Genomic DNA, 21,517 nt, shown 5'->3' with positions numbered 1-21,517 from the left:
CGAAGCCCAAACGCGTGCGTGCTCGCGCGTCGCTCGCTCGCCGATTCAGGGAGGCCCGCGAGACACCTGCGTCTCTTTTCTTTTTCTTTTTTCGCGATTCTATGGATTTGTGTAGCGCCGTGGCTCACGAAGTGTCCGTGTCGTCGCTTTCTGCGATGCCATCCGCCGTTGGAACTTCATTGCCGTTGGACTCGCGTGTGCTTCCTAGACTATATACCCTGCGGCAGCGCGGGCTTCCGAATGTGCTTCGGAACATGTAAGTGCTCGAAACGTAGGAATTCCCGGGGTTTTTTCTTCTTTTACGCGCCGAAACCCCGGTCTGATTGTGGGGCACGCTGTAGTGGGGGACTCTGAATTCGGGCCACCTGGAGTTACGTTAGCTTCGCCCAGTGCAGGGTGCCCGGGGGTTTGCATAACCCGTTGCGGCGGGTGTGTAAGTGATCGAAGGCTATTTATTGGTGGATTGGCTATATGACTTATCATGACTTATGACTTATCATTACAGTGGCGTAAAATCTTAGATTTAACTATAACGTCATGCTGCGACTGTGCTGTTGCGCTGTCATCAGTGTTTTCATTTCTTCCTGTGTGTGCGTGCTGCGTGTGTGTTATGCGTGTGTTCTGAGTGTGTTGTGCGTATGTTCATGCGTGTCAGTTTTCAGCTGAATCTAAAGGACGCCAACGTTTTAAGTAGCATACACGGGTGTACGGTTGGAAAATTAATTTCACTGGTGAGGAAAACGCGCTTAGGTAGAACACTGTATCCGGACTCGACGACAGAGCAACACAATACAACTTCTTTTTCTTTATTCGTTTTTTAAACAGTATTACAAGAGTGCTAGGCGTCTTGTTACGACATGTCAGCAAGTTTTTGTACCAGCTCTTAGCGTCACCTTTAGGTATGAAAATGCGCACTTTCGTACTGAATGCCGTGATGATCGTTCCATTGTGACGTTTTCTTGCGCTTCAGTAACGCGCTCGGTCGCTGGTGATTACAATAATAACGTATATTTGAGGGAGTTAATATGTGCACACAACCGATCAGCCTGTGTGCCCTGGCGTTGTCGCATATGTATTTCGCAATTCGCCCCGTCGCGTTTTTCCTCTTCCTTTGCGCCGTTTGCACGCATTGGAGACTGCTTAATGATGCCGCCGGTGTCCTTGCCCGGCAGCGCCATCGCCAAAAGGTCCTTAGGTCCACTGCCGCCAGAGATTTCGCTACACCTCTGTTGCCCGTCAGCCGAACGATGCTGGCGCTCTCAGAAGTCGACATTCTGTCAGTCCATGTAATTATGTGCCGTCCTATAGGCCGATCGAGTTCCTCCCCCTTCGACGTACTCGTTCCCTTACTCCATAATATACCGCGCCCATGTGGTCTACGTACGCATCGCGTGACCCGTTCCGACTTCTATTCTTCGTGTCAGACGTTGCGTTATGCGTCCATGTGTGTTTGCTTTCTGAAGTGCGCGGTCGTCTTCCTGCCGGTTAAACGTTAATTGCGCCTATCATTTTCTTTGTGATTGCTAGTTGTGCAGCGTTCCGTTTCGCAGTAACCTGTCGACGATGACAGCGTGTCGCAAAAAGATCCATAGGTGGCCATCCAAAATCAAGCAGGTTGCCGACAGATGGAGTAGCACATTGTGACGTAGAAGTTACATAAACAGAGATAGAACTTATCACAAAAGCCGGCCTACGTTCTGATAGGTGGGCCTACCTTTGTCAAAGCCTTTGACAAACATAGGTACACCTATCGGAACGTAGGGCCAGCTTTTCTGAGGTGCTCTATCCCTGTTTATATAACTTCTGTACCACAATACGCGGCAAGTGATTCGTAATTGAATCGCTATGCGACGCGAGCTGCTGCCTGCGTACGGACGCGCCCATGACTTCGATCTGTACCGAGGTGGGCTCCATGCGAGAGGTATAATTATACCACTACACGTGCTCTGGAAGGTGAGAGTTCGTCACGCCGACCTTGCTCGATAATTGAGCAGGTTATCATTGTGAAGACGCCGGCGAAAGCGTGTGTGTGTGTATATATATATATAGTTGCAAAGTTTCCGATTTTCTTCGTCCGCACCGCAGATGAATCGAGACAGTGCGACAATTATTCTTTGGATGCTTCTCGGCGCGCACCGTTTCGTGTTATAGACGTAAGCCTGAACCAGGTAAGCCTGAGCACTCGTATACGTGTTGGCTGTAGCTGACAGCTCTGATCGAGAAGGCTGACGTCATAACGCCCCAATCACACGGGGCACATTCATCCGCCGGGCTGGCTTAGCGATGCTAAGCCCGAGGTCGCTGGCTGGTGCGTTTCCCCGCTGCGGTGGCCGCATTTAAACGGCGGCGAAAAGCTAAGACGCTCGTGTACTTATATTTCAGGTGCGTGTTGAAGGACACCGGTTGGTCAAAATTAATACGAAGTGCCCCCCACTACGGCGTGCTTAATGCATATCGGTGTTGCGGCGCGAGTGAAAAAAAAAATTATGTCCAACAGGACACTTTCGATCGCGATCGAGCCGGATCGGAATCGAATTTTTCTATCTCTATTCGCTCTTTTCCGCGAACTGCAGAGCTGCGTGAGCCAATCGCGACCGATCGATTCGATTCAGATCGTACTCTCTCGCAATCAAGAAAGACAAAGTAGTGTCCCGTGTGACATGGGGTACATAAACGCGGCCGTCGTTGTCTAAAACTTCACTTCTAAGGGAGAATTTACCCGTTATACGTAGAATCGACAAAGGCTTTTACTTTTCCGTCCAGAGTACCAGCTCTGCACGAGAATGCTCACTCTGCGGCCGTGAGCGAGCACTATAGGAAGGCGCAGGCATATATGTGCGCTTACCGCCCGAGCGAACCGTCCACTCAGCGCGTTTCTTCGCGCCCCGACGCAAAACCTTACGGCTATACTGCAGTCTACTGCGCAGGTTGGTAAACTCGTTCGGAAAGAAATGGCTAGTTGGAAGAGTGCATGCATACTTTAATCTATACATATCTGCAGACAAACAGTTTAATAATAAACGTTAGAGGACAGAGATACTACTTGTCCTTAGACCGTCAAGAAACAACGTACGGGGTATCAACGTATCTTACGCATGATAACACTGATATACGATGCCTCATAGGCGAACGTCTATATGTTCCGCTTCTACCAACTGATAAAATAAACTTCTGCAACGGAAGAAACGAAATAACCAGCCTATATACTCGATCGGAGGAAGGGAAGGCGCAGACAAGGTTAGCAGTAACAGCGACGGTAGCCGAGGAAAGAAAGAAAAAAGAAAAATAGAAGAGGGGAGCGCGAAGGTAACGTGCCGAGCGGGCCGTAATCTTTACGGCCGCAGCCGTTCTGTCTGGCAACGCGTGACGCGTGCCCACATTTCGTACAGTCGGTTATTTTACAACTCTCGGCCCCCGCAGCTTATTGCTGCCTCGGCCGGACAGCGGGGGTCGGTTAGATGAACGAGCGCAAGCTAGAGAAGGTCCTCGTTGACCGCCGCCTCTGCGTCGGGTGAAAACGTGATCCCGGAACTGGAAGAATCTCGCGGCCGTGCTCGTGAGTCGTCATCTTCGCCCGCCCCCCCTGGCGGCCGCTCTTATTATTATTATATCACTCTCGTTACGCCGTTGCTCATGTGTTGACGAGGAGGCCGGGAGACGTCTCGTTCGAGAGCAGAAGAAGCGGCGAGAAGAAACCGTACCCGGAGGCTGTCGCTGTGGGGGGAAGAGAGAGAAGAAGCATTCGCCCTTCGTCGCGACCTGTGAGTTGTCGCTGTTCTTTTTTTTTTTTTTCGCGAACGGTGTTTTTCTTTTAGTGAGCGCGTGCGAGGAAGCCTGCGTCGTGAGCGCGATGTCCCCCTGATCCACTTCCGAATACCCTTCTCTGTCGTTCGCTTTGGTTCCGTTGGTGAGTGCGTTGTAAGTTTTGTACAAGTGAAGTGTACGTTCGTATGTACACCCGCCGCGGTGGTTCTCTCAAGACGGTCGCTTTGCTGTTGAACGCGAGGTTCGCGGGTTCGATGCCCGGCCCCGGCAGCTGTACTTCGATGGGGGATGAAATGCAGAGAAACGGTTGCTGTATACTTGTGTTTATAGGTGTGCGTTAAGGAACCCCAGGTGGTCGAAATTTGTTTTCGGAGTCGTCCACTACGACGTTCCTCGTGACCTACTGTGGAGTTGCGAGACGTTCAAAAACCCCACAATTTCAGGAGTTTGTACGTGTGGGTTTCTGGCTCAGCCTGTGTTTTGCGTTGACGCGTGTATCATTGTATGCTTCTTGTGTGTCTGTCTGCCAGTCTGACTTAGCTCACTGTGTTTAAGCATCTGTGTGTTTAGGCGTGCATTCCTCTGTGGTTGCGATCTCTCCTCCGTGTGTGTGCGTGTGTGTGTGTGTGTGTGTTGTGCACGCAGCCAAACGAGCACAGTGCGCATAGGAAGGCAGGCAGGCTCCGGAGTCGCGAGCAGTAAATTGCCGCCTGTCACCGTGTTTGTCGGAAATGCGTCCATCAATCGCGTGCCGGTAGTTATACAGCTATTAAAAAGTAAGAAGCAGAGGTGAGAGAGGCGGCGAACTGGAGGGCACATGTGGAGGCACCGGTAGGAAGGAACGCGGTTCCTGACAGGCGAAGAGAAACCAGGCCCTGGTAACCTGGTTTTTTGTTCAGTGGACGATCTGAAGGGTTGCTCTGAATGGAGTTGTTCTGTGTTGCGCCAATTCACGTCACAGCTTGGATTTCTTTTATATTGTTGATTTGATTGCTTTTACACAGCCTGTATAAATTGCACATTCCATTACACCCTACCCTATTACTAGCAGATGACCCCCTAGTGCCATTTCCTAACCTCTTCGACTTTTTAGAAAAAACTGGTTATTTACACCAACTATAATGTAATGCAGGTTTACCTGCCCTAACGGTCCTTTTTATTTTGTCTTGTGACTGGCGCAGCATGGCCTTAGTTGCCTTTGTGCCACTAAACCCAAACTAACTAACATCTTACGTCAACTTTGAATCGATATTTGCTGCAAATATAGGTCACTGGACATTATACTTGAGCTTAAATGACAAATAGCTTAGTTGCCTGTATGACCACTTCGCATTTCTTCCTTCTGATTCCACACATTCTTCCGTATGTGTCGTCCTTTGTTAGCAATATATTTTATGGATGTTAAAGGTGAGCATTACTGAGTGAGCATACAATGAGAGTTTGCGATGAAATACTTGCAACCTCGCTAGCTCTTACAGCGTGTGCGACATTTCTTTAAATGATGAATGTTTAACAGGAAATGCGCAATATACGGAAAAAATTAAGCTACTGAACTGTCTAAATTGCAGAAAAGAAAATATCAAGAAAGTGAGTAAGAAAGTGAAATGGGGTGCCGCAGCCACGTTGGAAGCCAAGCCACCGGTCGAACCGAGCAGCCACTTGTATTTCGCTTAATACGCTCTACTTTGTATCATAAACGCTTATTGATGCGTCGTTTAACAAACCCGCCTAAAAAAAATGCGCCGCGTTTCTTGTTACGGTAAGTTTTAGAAGCCGTGCGACTCGCACGGGATAAAAGGGGTGTAGCGACGAGGAGAAAAAAAGTTCGGCGTAACGTTAAGAGATAGGAAAACAGCGGTGTGAATTGGAGGGCAAACGGGGGCAGCCGATATTCTAGTTGACCTTAAGAGTAGTAGAACTGGGCAGGACATGTAATTTCTAAGACACATAACCGGTGATGTATAAGAAATTATGCCAAGAAGGAAGGGAAGCACAGTCGCGGACAGCAGGGAATTCCGTGAGGTGATTAGCTTAGGAAATTTACAGGCTTACAAGATGGGCTCAGCTGGCGCAAGAAAGGGGCAGTTGGAGATCGTGGCGAGAGACCTTCGTCCTGCAGTAGACACAAAAAGAGGCTGAATGATGATGCCAATGATCGACAGGCTCGGTTAGGAAATTTGCAGGCTTACTATAAGATGGGCTCAGCTGGCGCAAGAAAGGGGCAGTTGGAGATCGCGGCGAGAGACCTTCGTCCTGCAGTAGACACAAAGAGAGGCTGAATGATGATGCCAATGATCGACAGGCTTTGTATTTGGGTGAATGCCCAGTTTAAACAAAAGCAATTTTAAGAAAGAAATTCGCGGGACCGGACGCGTCCGGCGACATGGTTTGTGAAGCTGGTAACAAGCCGTCGCGTCCTAAACGCCCGACTGGCGCATTTTTCTTCCTTTTTTTCTCTTCGTCTTCTCTCTCTCTCTCTCTCTCTCTCTCTCTCTCATCTTTAAGCACCTCAACCGGCATGGTGCATTTGAGGCATTCACTCTACACCCCTTCCCGGCTCCCTATTCAATCGGCCTTCGGGTCTTCTTGCCTCCGAGTCGGCGCGACCGACTCACTTGGTCGACGGAGCGTGCACACTTCGACGCCGCGAGGCGAACGACTCGCCCGTGAAGGCTGAATCACCCCCGCCGTATGGATACGTTGGAACGTATACACGGATTGCGTACGCCTGCGGCGAGGCTTTAGTTCGCACTTGGTCTACTGCCCCCTGAAGGTGCATGCCACTACTGACCTCGTAGTATCTTTTTGTTGACGTAGTGGCCGCGTCGCGGTAAATGCTTGTCCTCCCTGTGTGGAGGGAGCCTAACCGACTCTGCAGGCATTTTCACTAAAGTAGCTCTCTCTCTCTCTCTCTCTCTCTTTGTTGTAGTAGTTGTTGTTGTTCTCTTTTGTATCGCGTTTTTACAACCAACGCCTGCGCCGTACAAAGGATGTGTATAACCCTGCACTGTGCTTGCAGTTTTTTGTTTGTGTGCGTGCCGGCGTTTAAGCGCGACGAAAACGCGTATTTTGCTTGCTTTTGCGTCTCTTGGGCAGTCCTATAGTGGCCTCTGTTTGCTCCAAGCTCGAAATGTGATTTGAGCTGCAGCTCCAGTCGGCTCCCAAAAGCTTCCCAGTCTGGCGCTGCTTCGCAGTTCTCGGTATAATTTATGCGGTTCGTGAAGATCATTCGCGTCCGTTCTTACATGGTAGCAACAGGCATTCGTCGCTGCCTGGGTTGGAACCTCTGATCTTTTTATTCTGCATTTGCATCTGGCTGATGTTACAAAGTGTAATCCCTAACCTGTGTGGTCGCGTAGGAAGGACGTTTTTGAGAGTTTTCGCACACCGCTACCGGCCGTCCGTTACGGCTACTTCGCCCCGATCGCTCGGCAAGCTTTAGGCGTTCTAGCGAAGCTGCTGTACCCATGCACCTCAGGTGCCTCGCACAAGACTCCGCATCTCCAGGACACGGTTGCAGTGATGGTACAGAGTAGCAGCAGAGGCGCGCTAAAACTCTCTATTTTGGGCGATCGCTTTAACTGCTCGTAGCGCGCTTCTATTTCTCAGGTAGTATTACGATTCTGGGAATCGGGTGAGGAAGTTTGTGTGCCGGTGCGGCGCCGTCCTGGCTACTGCTTTGCGAACGATTAGCTTTAATTACCCTTAAGGTGCTCCCCTACCTGGCTTACTTTTCCCGTTTCGTGTCTAAACAACGCGTGTTTAAGTTAGGCCCGTTCTGAATCGGTGCGCAGCAAAAAGAAAAAAAAAAGAAAAGCTTCACTCCCACGCGAATTTGCCTCGCCCTTGATGTTTGCTCGAGGGAAGCCATGCGGAAGGCGGCACAGCGAAGTAGTAAGGGTTCCCTAACGACGTACACATGCACGGGCGCGAACACAACGGAATATATATAAAAAAATATGAAAATTCCTTTCTCCGAACTGGAAGAACAAGTAAAAACTTGGCGGTGTCTGCGTGTGTGTGTGTGTATATATATATATATATATATATATATATATATATATATATATATATATATATATATATATATATATATATGGGATGGAGAAGTTTTCGAGATTCTTCTAACGAGGTGTCGCATTAAGAAACCATTCCGCTTCTGCGAGCAGCCCTAAGGAGAAGAAGAAAACGAAAGAAAGTGTTGTGCATTCGGGCATCAAAAAGCATTCTCTTATTCCTTCCTAGAGCCTTGTCACAGTCAGGATGCATATGGCGCCCCCGAAGCGCACAGGAATAGCTATGACAATTAATCGCAATGTGCCCTTCTCGGAACGTCGAGGAAGTGAAGAGCGGTCCCAGATTATACTGGCGTCGGCTTAACGAGCACGTGCATAATTGTGCATATATGGCTGAGGTGTATGTTAATGCGGCGCTCTCCGGGGCCGCTGGGCCTCTAGAGGGGCGCATGCTCTATGGGAATGTTAGAGACTAAGATAGACGTTGCGCTAAAAACGGAACTCCTTATGATTTTACTTGGCCCTGGGGATAAAGCGTCGTCGAGCAAATTAGACGAGCGCCCCAATCACGAGGATAGCGTATATGCTGTTTGGTGTTACTTCAATTTACGCTACGCGGTGTCTTTCTCCAAGTATCGAGCAACTTACACGGGAACGAGTGTTCTGCTTTGCCCTGAAAGTGAACGAAAAAAAAAGTAACTTTTGTTTCCTGAGCGCTGCATATCAGTTTCGTTAAACATAGACTGAAGGGACGGTAACGAAAAAAAAATGATAATAACGAGCTGTATTAGTGCTGGAGTTGAGTTTTGAAAACATTCATTGTGCCACAACGGGCGAAGTGCAAGAAAATAATTTGAAAGTTGTGTCGTCGCACTAGCGCATGCACCGACGCTGAGTTTCCGACACGAAATTTAAAAAAAGGAAAAGAAATATGAAAAAAAAGCTTTGACCATTTTTTTTTTATCTATATGTGTGTGTAGCAGACGTTGGTATCATGGGTGACGACCGCTGCTCCTTCTCCCTTAGGGGTATAGTACAATGCAAAGAAGACAGTCCGGCTCAAGCAAACAAGACAAACAGTAGATATCAAATATAGGCCGGCTCGAACAAAGAAACGAACGAGATAGAACATTAAAATGAAATGGAAATAAAGGTAGAAACGCGCGCATTAATGCATAGTTCACATTAAGTTCAAGTTAGCACATTGTATACGCCATGCACGGCACGCCGATTTTCGCTCAGCAAGTAACGTAAATTGAGATCGTAAATTGGTCAGTTGCAGTTCACTTTTATTTCAAGGAAGCGCAGTTATACACGGTTACATCGCAGATTGTAACAAAATCAAGATCGAGAGATACGTCGCGTGGAAATTTGGCCTGCGTTTTCTCTTCTAACAACCAACCTCTTACCGCGAAATTACCCCGAAACAGAGTTCTGAAAGGTTACTTCTTCACTCAATATTGTTTTACTATTTAGCGTCCTTTTAAGCTGGCAATCCAGATTGAGTGCTAATGACCTGTATTCTTGACGAGGATGCGGAGCCCCGAGTTATGATTCTCGTATGTCGAAATTTGTGATTCGGATGCAAAGATACCATCTAATCACTTTTCGCTCAAAAACGTAAACAGAGCTCCAATTGTCGAGCGCGAGTGATATCGGCTAATTACCTTTTCTTTTCTTTCTTGCTTATTCTTGTAAACGAACAAACGAACGAACGAATCATACCTCGAGCCGTACGCGTCATTAGTGAAACTGTATATTCAACGCTGTTATATGTATGAGAACTAAAAAGAAAGCGTACAAGAAAATTGTCTTTAGAAACTTTTTAGGCTGTAGCAGTGTTCCGGCGCAGAATCAACTTTCAAACCGGAAGTCGCTTCCGCTTCCTTTGCTTGCCGCTAGGTGAGCCTGCCCGCGCATTTCGAGCAGGCCGTCCTGCGTTTTGTTCCCAGGACCCCCCGACAGCGGTCATCGATATTAAAGAGGTAAGCGGCGGATTATCTATCGCTGCCCGGCGACCTCTGATCGCGAGGTCCGCGGGTTCCTCTCCAAATTGCTCCGGAGCGGCTTTCTCTCGCTCTATACCCGCTCGTCTCACCTACTCCGTGCGCAGAATGCTGTACGGTCCACGCGTCGAAGTTGTACACTTGCTGCCAGTGGCGTAGCAACAGGGGGGGGGGCCGGGGAGCCGTGGGCCCCGGGTGCAAGGGGCCAGTGAGGGGGGGGGGGGGGAGGGGTGTCACATACGTCTGAAGACACCCCTCTTTCCGCCGGCTACACCCGGAGAGGGGGGTGACAGAAGTCCTATGGGCCCCGGGTGCCAGACGACCTAGCTACGTCACTGCTTGCTGCTGTTGAATTTCGGCGTGTGATTGCGACGCCTTTTGAATGTAAAAGACGTTGGACGTCGTTGCACGTGATGTTAGACTTGGTGTGATGCGTGTGGGCAGTGTGCTGTAGTACTTGTAGATTGCGAGGCCCGAGAACTCGTACAAACTGGGATACATAGCGCAAGAAAGACACAGGGACAAGCAGGAACACGGACGAACACGGGGCCTGCTTGTCCCTGTGTCTTTCTTGCGCTATGTATCCCAGTTTGTACGTATCCCACCAACACGCCCAAACGTCTTCCCTCCTGAGAACTCGACCAGGCTCTCTCTCTGCCTTATAGTGTCAGACTCCCTCCGTTTGAAATAATGAGTGTCATAAAAAATCAGTGATTCCCCCCCTTCTTGATCCACTAGTGTGTTGACGCATCTCTTAAGTAGCTTTACTGTTAAGCCATGTAACGCCCTTATCAGTCCCGGGTATCCGGCATTGTTCCAGCCATCTGGGTAACAGGTGGAGTATGTTTGCGTGTTTGCTGATACCGTGGCGTTGAATGATGCCTTACTTTAGTACGGAGATAACGGCTTCGTGCTATCGTTGAGTTGTGCGACAGCTTGGCCGAGCACTTGCTTGTGTGGGCTCGGGTTATCTCATCTGGCGGCCACTCATGAAGTGTGCATCCTGTAGTTGTCCCTTCTTCACGGCTCATGCTTTGGTACTTGTACAACGTTCCGGGGGTTTTAAGTGGTCTCCGAGATATCTACGTTTCCAGGCACTGCGAGGGCTGTATTGCACTTTCGGGCTTGCCCTTCAGGGTCGGTTGCACTGACCCGCGGACCGATTTCGCGTGCACGGTGAGTAGCGCTGTTAGCCGATTTTGTGGTTATGCTGATGTACGCGTAGGACCCGCGTATAACGAGTGATGGAACGAAAACTGGTAGGCGTAAACGTTACGAAACAGGAAGGTAGTGGCATTCATTATTGAACAAACAAGCGTAGCTCATTTTCTAGTTGATCTAGAAGAGCGACAAATGCAGTTGTGCAGAGAGAGAGAGAGAGAGATAGAAAGAGGGGGGGGGGGGCTCTTTATTAGAAGAAGGTGCGATTGGACATAGACGATGAGCGACGATCCATCGGAGTAACACGTACAGCAAATATACCAAAGGATGGCAAATACATGGGCTGGATGTTCGTTGAGTTTGATGTTCGCGAGCATATAGGTTGAGTAAGCTGACGCTAGACGATGGTTATTGGGGAGCATTGGGGATGCCTTTGTTCCGCATTGAACATAAATAGACGGATGGTGTTATCCGCCGAGGTCTCTCCGTGGTTAGCGTTATGCCTCCGATCTCAAGGTCGCGCGTTCGATTCCTGTGCCGCGATGGCTCTTACGACGATGGGGGCCAAATGCACAACCGCTCGCGAGGCACGCTTTAGGTGGGCGGTAAATAACTCCAGGTGCTCCAGTTATTCTCCAGTTATTCCAGAGCCCTTCTCCAGAGCCCTTCACCGCGCGCGGTCTCTCATAGCTCACGCGTTGCTCCATGTAGTTAATCCTCCCATCAGTCATCTTATAGTATGGTATGTGTACTCTAGGCTGACGAGTCAGTCCGATCATGTGTCTATACATGACGCGCGCAGCGCTATTGGTATCTTCGCTGTTTACGACGGTTGTGCATGCCAGTAGACAGTAGAGAGTTTTAGATTAGGGGGGGGGGGGGGGGGGCACAAGCATTGAAGCCCGCTAGCGCTCGGGGCCTCAACACTATTGGATTACACTCATGAATTTCGCGTACATAGTGCACCTACTTGATTATATCTCTGTTTGCGCCCGGAAAGTGTGAGGGGCAGCGCAACGATATACCCAGGAGGGCGTTGTATTTGTACTCCCCATGTCCGCCTATCTGCGGCGAAATAGTACAAAGAGTACAAGCTTTCTACCATAGCTTCCGAAATCTTTTTATCTCAAAGGTCCTATAGGCGGTCGGCGCGCCTATCTCCCGACTTTACTGATAGGTGGCGGTGGCATCTCGGAGGTTTCTTCACTAGGCTTGGAAGCGCTCGAATCGAAAAGCGATCTTGAAAACTCTTCGAGGTTATCCGCAATACTGTGTTGACGAAGCGGCCTGCAGACTAAGCGAAGCCCGTTTATACAGCCATTTGTTGGGAACGAAGTGGATTTAGCAGAACAACGGCCGCATTCAGTTCGAAGCACTATTCCGCTAAGCCCGCTGTTTCTGACGCTAAACTGTTACGCTAAACACGCTACATTACGTTACAAACACGCTACAAACACGCTAAACACGAAACACGCTAAATTTCTGCCGCTGTTACGCTAAACACGCTAAATTAAAACTGTCTAATGACAGGTAAACAACGACGCGCGCGCTTCGCGCGCCACCTCTTCGCGCCTCTGGGTTACGTTTAGGTCGGTCACGGGCTGTCAACGGCGTTCATTTGGTCCCGTGCGCGACGGGAGACCCGAAACTCGCCTCTCCTCCCTTCCCTCCGCCACTCCCTCTTCCCCCCGCGTTTGCCTCCCCACATGTGCACCGACCCCTCCCCCGAAACCGTTGCTTGAACGCTTTGCAACAAAAAGCCTTCGATTTGCCGGCGTCGCTCGGCCAATGCGGTGGTACACACAGAGAACGCGAAATGGCGCGCGCATACACACACATAAACGCACACACACACGTTCAGTCGTCAGGGAAACGGCACCGAGCGTCAAAATAATGCGTCCGCGGAGAACGCGGGACGGCCCGCATGCGTGCGGCTGTTCGAGGAGCGGGACGCGTTCCTCTTGCACGGCTGTCGGCAGCAAGCGGAGTCTCACGTACGCGTTCGAAACGGGAGACTTGGGGTGCTGTATCGAGTGTTAGTGCAACCCCCGGGAGTGGCTCGAACTTGGCGCTGCGGGCCGTGTGACTTTACACTGCCTATCGTTCCGGGGCAGTGCGGCTCTGTGGAGATCTGCGGAGTTGTTGCGGACCGAACTGCGAACTGTGTCGGAGTTGTTGAGCGGACCGGAACGTGTGCGGCGCACGGAGAAGCTGGATTAGATGTGAGTATACGACGCGGATAATCCGTTCCGCTCTGCTTCCCGTATGCGACTGCTTGGGTTGTTAAATTTGTTGTAGGGGTACTGACGCATGCTTTCGAAGTCGTGTACAAACTCCGCCACACTCTTATTCCCGCACAAGAGGATCGCTAGCACTCGGCAAGTGTTGAAGTCGGGAAACACTTGTTAATGTATTTTAGTTTGGTGCCGCCCGTGAAAGGCCGTGCCCGCGGCGTCATCGGCGTTATCGTGACGTCATGAAATCGAGCGAAATTTGATGTCGTCGTGTATCATCAATAAGGGAGCTACGTGATGACGTGGTATATCAGGGGTAGAATGCTTTCGTTTCACTGACGTGCATGGAATGCAATTCAGCCCAGAAGCCGGCTTGTAATAGGAATCGAGCAGATTCTACCGGATTGACCCCGCCCTGCGCTTAGAAGGACGTCTGGAATAGGTTCCGTGTGGTTGACGGGTGACAGATGCTGTTCCAGTGTCGATGTGCAGTACACCAAAATACTTTTTTTTTTCTGGTATCCGATCTTTCCACTTCTTCATCTTTCTATTAAGAATATGCTTGACACAGTCTAGCATACATGGCGAATCGAAGGCTACCCTCGTGCAATAAACTCGAGGGTTATCCGGACATCCAAGAGGCTGTAGGAACTGCCCATACATCAGAGGCGTGAAATAAATGAAATCGCGAGAAGGCGCAGAATTAAATCGCGAGCTCATCGGCGTGCTTCGTCAAAAAAAAACTCAATCACGCGGAGGTAATTGGCGACAGGCAAGGACAGGGCTACGGAAGACCGGCACAACAAGACGAGCTTATCTATAGATATCGATTTGAAATCCCGCAGAGTAGTCTAAAATTAGTAAGGTTCTTCCAGTAAGTTCGTGCGCGACATATTCGATTTTTCCGTAATTGTTTCATGGTTCCTTCTTCTACTTACTTCCCGTCAAGCATTACACTTGACGCAGCTGATGACACCGCAGACGCACGTTTGAGTCTTCGGTCGTTTGGCAGGCCGACTACAGAACTTGGCACCCTCGAAATTACCTAGACAAGTCCCGAAATAACGCCGCCGTCTCCTTGAAATTCGCGTTAAAACTTCCCAACAAGTAATCAGAATCGGGTTATTTCACGCCAGTGCATATACTCAAGCAGGAATTGCGAGAAATCGTTGTTTACTTCTTTTTCTGGTGACTACCAATGTTTCCTCTGTCCTTCTTCCGTGATCGCTTGTGACTGCGCGTTTTTTTTTTCGTTTGCCCATGCAGATACTATATCAGGTCACCTTGGAACCCATATCTTCCACTCGAAGACAGTAGCCCCCCCCCTCCCCCCCCCCGGAGCTTGTTTCTATGGGCATTTTTTCCCATATTTCCAACCGCACTGTAGTATGCAGCCGCTGGTTTTAGCGGTATACTATATACTTCGGCCCGTTTTTTACTCAAACATGCGTCGGTGTTAATTAGGGCCGATCGGGAACGGGAGGCCGCATCCGACTGCGAGTGGGAAACGTACTCGAACTCGGACATAAAAAAAAATGTGCATGAAAAGAAAGGATGTGCTGCAGGTTAACTACGTATAACTATGGCTTGGAAAGAGTCAAGGGAAAGTGGTAATTACCGAGTGGTGCTAGGTAGTAAATGACATTGCTCCGCTTTATCACTGGCCTGAAATTAAGTGGAGCACAGGGGGCACCGCGAGACGAGCTTTTGTCGCTGCATTAAAAATTTAACACTGACAGTCAAATGTGCAATCTGCGCCTGCGCTCCCGACAACCCGCGTTGAATATTGTGTTTAAACCTCGAAGTATGTAAAAAAAAGTCATCTGTTCATCCTTTCTTTTATCCAGGCGTGCAGAAAGCCTATTTCTGGACACCAAATAATGAACTTTGCCGATCTAACCTAAACAATAATACGCTGGGCTCGACCCATAATCGCGACGCTAGATTTATTTTGTCTACGTAAATCACTCCGGCATTAGAATTGAATTTCTGGACTGTCTTTGCACAGTATGTCCGTCGTGTTTCGCACTTCGCGCAAACTATGTGGTACTGCCGCGCGAACGCGCTTTATCGTTTTATCGTTTTATCACGCGTTTATCGCTTTATCACTGCTGGCGTATAAAATGACCTTCTCAACTACACCGCTCTTATCACAAAAAAAAAAGAAAAAAACAAGACGTGCGCAGGTTGCACTAGCGGTGCAAGGCGCCGTCAACAGCGGAGCTTGTTATCACCCAGCTCTTACGTGGCTTGCCAAGTTGTTTGTGGGTTATGCGACGTTATGCTAGGTTTTGCTCAGTTGTCGCCGCGAGCTTGGCGCTGGCAGTTTTCGAGCAGTCGCAGGCCGGGATCGCTTTCTCGGCGACAGCGAGCGTTCAGGCGCGGACTCTCGCGTATCCCTGGACTGAAACTCTGGATCCTCGACTCGGCGTCGCCTCTTCTCGTTCTCGGTGTCGCTTCTTGTTTGGCAGAACGGCGCTCTACCTAGTAAGCTGCTTCTTCGGTTCATAGTACAAGTCATAAGTCATCGCCATAATTTTATTATGCAGATTTTATGCACTTTAGAGCGTATATTTTAAGGCCCCTTTACAGCCACGTCACACCAATTTCATAGTAATCATAATTACACTGCGACCCACTTCCACAGACATGGCGCTCTTTGGTCATACATGGCCCTTGCGCCATAAAACCCCAATATCATCAGCATCATCTTAGGTCGTCCCACGGCAGCAGCACGTACTCGCGGAGCAGAGGAGGCGAGAGGTGCGTCTCCGCGCCGGCTGTTCCGAGCTTTTACTCGCCCGTGACGTCACCACTCCGGCCGACGCGCGTGGGGTGCGAGGAGGTTGCGTGGTTCGGTGCTCTCGCAGGTGGTTGCTAGGCAACGCGAGCGGCGCACAGCTGGGCCATAGTCTGAGAGAGAAATTTATTTGCAGAAAGGTAGAGAAATCTGCCTGAGCTATAACTTGCTCTGGCCTGCTACTCTACACTGGGGAAAAGGGACGGGGAGGGAAAGGAAAGGGCCCTAGTCTAGTACACTGTAGCTGGACTGAGTTTTCTGGTAACGCTCCACGGCGGAACTAAAATCTTAAACAGCTTCGCTGTTAAAACGCCCGCTTCAAAAGTATTAAAGATGCGGACGCTTGAAGTCACGCATACTTCACATTCACTTGGCCATACTTGGCCCTTGCGCCATAAAACATCAAACATTCATTCCGATCATGCCATTACTTCTATATGTAACCTTATGTAACGTCTCTAAACAAGGGTTCTTGGAGGTATTGTCTATCAATCACTTACGTATTCAACCTGTTCATAACAAGACTGGCTACTGTGAACGAACTAAATAAGATAATACAAGCACTGCCACGATGAACCATTTCAACAGCGTCATTCCAGAACCGTAGGGATGAAAACACAAAGGAGAATCAGAAAAGGCGATTCTGCAGTTAAGCCAGGCAGTCGTCAATACTTGGAATTTCCACAACACTGCTCTCAATTCTTTTATTACATTTTTATGTCGTGGCTGCGGCGTCCCGGTGCTTTTCGCGGTCGAGTGCAGGTGCGAAAGTTGTCTACACCGCCCACACAACGAAGAGATGCCGCCCAGTGCGGAAGAAGGAAGGGGAAGTACAGGCGGCAGGGCGCTCACCGTGCCTCTATGCCCTATGGTTTATATCGCATAGCATAGAGGCGCGATCTGGATCATGGAATCTGAGATGGCCGCGCAGACCCGCGCCCACAGTCTCGGAGGCCACGATGTGTTACCTCCCTCCTCCCCGGTAGATGTAGGCGCGTTCCACGCGGGGGCGTTTCTCGCGGTTATCTTTCTTTCCCAGGGTCGGGTCGAGGGCGTCCCCGGGTCAGACTAGCAACGTTGCTTGCAGGCGTCATCACGCGCCGTCTCGCGATACCCCGTCGGACCGCGCATCCTCGTAGTGGCCGGGGTTATGCCTCTCTTCTTCACGTGTTCTCCTTCCTGTCGCTGTTGGCACGGCGTGAACCCGGTGACCCGAAACGCCCCCGAGATCTCGCTGTCGGTCTGTTTTATCCGCGACCTTTGGCTGGCGTTGAACGGTTCAGAAACCACTCCAGTGGTGGCGTGGACTGATCCGTTGTCGCGCCAAAGCATGGAAGATCATCAATAACGCTCTCTCGAATCTCGAAAGATCTATACCGCCTGTCACGTGCCACTTGCATATTAGTTGACGTCACTTCAGTGTCGTTCTGCTCCGGTTTTTGTTTACAATTCCCGAATGAATGTGCGATCGTAGTGCGAGTGCGTGCCGCAGTGGCAGAAATGGTCGCGCTGATTCAATTATCTTTGCAGGAGTGGCAAGGTGCACGAACACACACATTCGCCGTGAATACCCCGAGAACTTCTTTAAGGGAACGGTTCAAGCTAAAAAAGAGTTACTTGGAGTAATTCAGCCACGTCGTCATTGTGCGTGCTTAAATATAGTCGTGGGCAAACGCAGAATGAGGAACGCGAGTGGTTCGCATTGTTTCTTTTTCCCCGTTTGGTCGTTTTAGACATGCGCGGATCGTAATTATATTCAACCGACGACTGTGCAATGAGTGATCGCAGCCATTATTGTCGTGGTCTGATAAACAGATTTCCCGACGCGAAATCTATATGCGGAACTGACTAGCTATATATAACAAGTCCGTTTTGACCTCATGCGCTTCGCATGAAGTACGCGTCGCGTAACATGTGCTATAGTTCAATTTACTACTACCTTCGCCCTGGCGGAAATGTTCTTCGTTTCTAAAGTCAAATTATAGAATTTAATGTCATGAGTGCGTACAGCGAATCGTATACAGGGGACGCCGTATTTGAGGTCGGTATAATTCGCACCACCTGGGAGTTATTCAACGCGTACCCAAAGCATGGTACACGAGCTTTTTTATTTTATTTTTATTATTATTTTTTTAACATTCCGCCTCTTTGTAACATGGACGGTAACCGAGCCCGCGACCTTTGTGCACGGCTGCGCTATGCCACCGCGGCGCGTTTTTCGCGTTTCCGAAGGCAACATTTCGACAAAACATTTGCTGTTGTTTCATCAACGCTTCGCTCAGTGCAAGTTGTGTAGTACTGTTGGTCGACTCGACGTGGGCTGCGGATTTAATAGACCTTCCTCTTGCGGGTGGCATGTACGCGTATAGCTGCAAGCTGCTTTTGTCCTGGCAATCTGGCCCCGAAATTGCTCTCCGCCCGAACGTTAAGTCTCTTGCATTGCCGCAGAGGCGCGTCACCATTCGTTCAACAAGCCACGTGTCGCATAGCATGAACAAGGTGACGCTTCCTCGCGATCTACGATGGGCCCCTGCCCCTGCTACGATGGGCCCCTCCTTCACAAGAGCTCACCTTCTGGCCCTCGGCAAATCACGCTGGGCTTTTTGTTCGTGTATTGTGTCTGTTTGTTTACTGGCACAAAGTGGTTCGCCGTAAACAACTTTCTTGGTCTTGAATTCCAGCCGTACGTAGCATGCGTCGCACGATAGTGCACATGGTCAATAGCGGCAACAATGCAATCTGTTACAGCCAGTGTTTCTAGCAGCCAAGTACTGAAGTTGGGTTTGGACTCCGGGAAACCTTTCACCGTCTGCGGTTGCTTAAGGTGCACCGAATGCACGTTAAAATGCGAGCTTTTCACGCCTACCATAATGCGCATCTACCGCGGCGGGTATGGTTATCGCGGTCACCAACCATATTGTACGTAGCTGCTGGTGTAAAGCGTCGACAATGACGTTGTAGTTAACATGCTGTCCCCCCCCCCCCCTTTATTTTTTGTTGTCCTGAACGAGAACAATGTGTAACAAGTATTTCTGATGCCTTCTGGTTGGACAAATCGTCACACGATGTCGCTACCACCGTTGGTATACTACAGTCTACGTTTCGGTTAGTGGGGCATTCCGTAAAGGACGTACACGGACAAGCGAAAGATATCGGGAAATTTGAGCCTCCGCACAAACAACGCTGCTAGCGCCTTCATGTGACACTGACACCACGCTCGAGCACACATACGTATAATTACAGCGGCCATGTTCGAATTGAACTGCTGGTGCTAATGTCGTGCCATAAACAATTATTATGCCGTCTACTGGATCTCTTGTACATATTCGAAGAGATCAATGACGCAATATAGAAAGTTTTCTAAAGCGTTGCGCTTCACGTACAAGCGTCACAATTAAGGTCATGCTACCGACGCTGTTGCAGCCGTATAGAGGTATCTGTTATTCCGCGCTGTTCAGCTAAAGCTGTCTGTTTTCGCCTACGATTTCGCGAACTCCGTGGGCTTTGCGTTTAGAAGGGCGGTGATGTGGCAAAGCCGGAAATATTCATTATCTGCCCAAGAGAGAGAGAGAGAGAGAGAGAAAGCAAGGGTAGGAAATGCAGGGAGGTCAACCAGAACAGCATCCGGTTTGCTACCCTACACTGGTTGTGGGGGAAAGGGGAATAGAAAGAGGAAGAAAGGGAGAGAGTAAGCACAGAGTACGTGTGGGAGGGACACCGCACACAATGACACTATAAACGGTCTGTTAAGCCCGTTCACTCCAAGTACCGCACTAGTGCACGAATCGCTTTTCGAGCCAGTGACGGTTGTGGCCACGGTCCGAGCATCTTTGACTCGGTTATCTGCCCAAAGTTCCGAGAGAACTCCATATGTGTGTAGACCTTTAAAAAAAAAATCGCACACTTGTGCGCATAATCGGAGCGGTGTTTTCCGTCACCGCAAGGCACCCGGTGGTCGTTGATCCTTGATGCAAACGGCGACTTGGGGCGCGGCCAAGAAATGATCTTGCTCCATGCCACGCCGACAGTGCTCAATTCCGCGAAGAGCTTTTTCCGGTGTACGCGGCGACCCTCTTGCTTCCGCTTTTGGCGACTCCCTTCACACGGCTTCACTTGTCAGATCGGGCCGCAGAGTGCTGCCAACTTTCGTCCGTGAAAATTAGATAGCGATAGTTCCTTTTTATCTCCGCAGCGCGCGTAAATACGGCACGTATTCGTACCTAACGTATCATAACGTAGCGTAACGTAGCGTATCTAACGTATAACGTATCGTAGTGATGTCGGAGACAGAATTCAGGGGTTCGTCTCGAGTCGAAGAATTGCGCAAGTGGGTTAGAGGCGTTTAGTATGGCGCTTGATGATAATTAATGAGCGAGCCCGAACGGGTCGCTGAAATACGTGCGTCAGGTAAACCTGAATGTTGTCGTCGCACCCTTCGCAGTATGGCTGATAAATAAACAAATAAATAAATAAATAAATTGGTGGCGAGCACTATAGTGGGGTGAATCGGAAACACCCCTGCTAGCTGGCCTCGCGACCGTCTGCAAAGTAGGGCATTTGAATAACAATGTATTCACACATAAGTATCAGGACCGCACACCTTGCGCGGAGCAAACTTCAAGCAAACCATCACCTGGCTTCCACGAAGATGACGACGAACTCGAGTGAGCTTTCGATATGTGTCGTGCGAAACCACCAAGGATGTCTGCGACTAGCGTGGCGAGAAAGCGCCTTACTTTCGTTGATATTCCGGTCAGTACTTCTTTTTTTTGTTTCGTTTTCCTCAAAACAGGACGCCGACGGATAGGCGTTAGCACATTGTACGCGCGTTTCTTTCCTCCACGGCGGCGGCCCGCCGTAGCGTGTGAGTCAGGCCCGTAGCAAGAGGGCGGCCACCTCGAGAAGGCGCATAGCTCACTGGGCGTGCGACGCGCTTCGATGACAGGCGGCTCGCGTGCACACCCCGCCGCAGCGCGCGGTTGACCCTGGGCGTCCTTCGTACGTGACGTCATCCCGCCGCCTTTAACACCTCCTCCTTCCTTCTCCGCCGTCACCGGCGGCTAGACGGCGTGGTGCGGATTTGGCGAAATGCCCGCCGTTGCTACTGCTAGCATCTTGTCGAGGGGGGGAGGGGGGGGCGCCAGCCTGCGTCGGCCGAAGAATAAATGAGAGGGGGGACAGGTGGAAGGTAACGAACCCTCTTAACTGAAGACAATGAGACGAACGTCGCAGCCTTTCTTTATTTTTCGCCGGCCCGTTCCCCTCCGTAACGGGAAGGCACGAGGGAGAGGGTAGGGAAGAGGAGGGAAAGGGGAACGAGCCGCGCCGCGGGCGTCTGCGTCGATTCCGAGACGGGACGTCCCGCTGGCGAATCTGGCGTTTGTTGCGTGCGCTGTCGCCTCGCGCCTCTCTCACTCCGGCCGTTGGCTATGCGCGCGCGCGTTCGCACGCACTTTCGGTGTGCGATTCCTTGGCCGGCCGCGCTTAGAAGATTCTTAGGCCAGGACGGAAAAGCGTACGCCGCCCTTCACCGCA

The 21,517-nt window shown here is 50.1% G+C and overlaps 1 protein-coding gene across 4 annotated transcripts in view; it reads left to right on the top strand.

The window, feature by feature from the left end:
- LOC135906533 (uncharacterized) overlaps positions 1–21,517 on the top strand; it is a 266,802-nt gene that overhangs the window by 211,108 nt on the left and 34,177 nt on the right. Inside the window, exon 1 of one of the 4 annotated variants that reach the window (XM_065437979.2) lies at positions 23–256. The exons of 1 other annotated variant lie outside the window; for it this stretch is intronic. The gene's annotated coding sequence lies outside the window, so the exon portion shown is untranslated. Of the gene's footprint in view, positions 1–22; positions 257–3,631; positions 3,762–3,887; positions 3,908–21,517 lie in introns of those variants that run through there. 2 more of the 4 variants (XM_065437983.2, XM_065437985.2) reach the window with 2 other exon arrangements.

Source organism: Dermacentor albipictus, chromosome 9 (assembly GCF_038994185.2).
Source record: "Dermacentor albipictus isolate Rhodes 1998 colony chromosome 9, USDA_Dalb.pri_finalv2, whole genome shotgun sequence".
In the NCBI taxonomy this organism is placed as follows: Eukaryota; Metazoa; Arthropoda; class Arachnida; order Ixodida; family Ixodidae; genus Dermacentor; species Dermacentor albipictus.
The sequence above is the reverse complement of the archived record's forward strand: the minus strand, read 5'-3'. Positions and strand labels throughout refer to the sequence as shown.